A 729-nucleotide genomic window follows, 5' to 3' on the forward strand; every position below is an offset into this window, starting at 1 on the left:
ACTACTGTTTGTCTCATCATTTCATGTTAATTTACCTTTCTAATGTTTAGATAAAAACATATTCCAGACTGTGTCATGTTTACCTGGTCTCAGCTGGCTATTCATCCATTTTAGGTAGATCCGCAGGAGGCCCAGTGAAGGGAACCTTTTGGTGAATAATGAAGTTGTATTCCCCCTTCAACCTAGGAGTCCCTGTGGTTTAGGCAGGGCTTCCCCCTGGACTACCCTCAAAAGACTACAGCGCATTTATGTGCTAATGTGCCATTTTCTCTTCCTCAAGCCCTGAAACAGATCTCAGCCAGCGATGAAGTCACCGGTGAGAGAACAAAAGTTAGATTTGAATGTGGAGACTTTAAACCGATTCCACAAAGTTATTTTCCCACCTGACTAAATATCAGGGTTTTCTGTTGTTGCCCCTCAGAAGTAATCTTGAGATTTCTATGGTCATGTTCATAAATAACTGTTTCTATGGGCACTTTAGGCCTTTTGTTGAGTTTTAGAAATAAAACTACAAATTTAATTTGTCTACCAATGTCCAACGGTAGATATACAAGTACATTCACCGCAGGAGAATTCTGTCATTTTTGTCTGTTTTTTTTCCTTAACTGTCATTTTTTTGTTACATGTTAGATTATGTATTGAGCTTGATAGCATTCTTTAATGGAAGTGGCATTGATGAACATCAGTGACATTGTAAAAATGCATGAAATTAAATATCCAATTTTCCTG

Source organism: Barbus barbus (assembly GCF_936440315.1).
Source record: "Barbus barbus genome assembly, chromosome: 1".
NCBI lineage: Eukaryota > Metazoa > Chordata > Actinopteri > Cypriniformes > Cyprinidae > Barbus > Barbus barbus.